The following is a 595-nucleotide window of genomic DNA, read 5'->3' on the forward strand; positions in this document are numbered from 1 at the left end:
TTTCTATAGTTTTTCTGTTTTCTATTTCATTTATTTTTGCTCTAATCTTTATTATTTCTTTTCTTTTTGTGACTGTAGGTTCCCTGTTGGGGGTTTGCTTTTTAATGGCAATGAATTCTCTCATGGTCTGTCTTTAAATGCCTGTATCTTTTTTTAGAAGATTCCTTTATTGAGGTATAACTTACTCAGTAGAAAGATACCTTTATTGAGGTCTACTTTACTCAGTAGTTTTAAGTAAACTTACTGAGTTGTGCAACCATTTGAGAGTCATGTTTTAAAACATTCCAATCACCCTAAAAACATCACTTGTACCAGTTAGCAGTCACTCTCCAGTCTTACCCCTGGTCCCAGGCAACCCCAAACCTACTATTTGTATAGATTTGCCTTTTCTGAAAATCCCACATAAAATGGAAATCCTGCCATGCTTCTGACTATTAGCATGTTTTAGAAGTTCAGTCATGTTATATGTATCAATAACTCGTTCCTTTTGGCTCCATGGCTGTTACAACAAAATATCACATGGATGGCCTTACAGAGCAGAAATGTGTTGTCTCACAGTTCTGGAGGCTTGGAGTTGGAATTCTGGTCATCAGAC

The sequence above is a fragment of the Chrysochloris asiatica genome, unplaced genomic scaffold (genome assembly GCF_000296735.1).
Source record: "Chrysochloris asiatica unplaced genomic scaffold, ChrAsi1.0 scaffold00076, whole genome shotgun sequence".
Lineage (NCBI taxonomy): Eukaryota > Metazoa > Chordata > Mammalia > Afrosoricida > Chrysochloridae > Chrysochloris > Chrysochloris asiatica.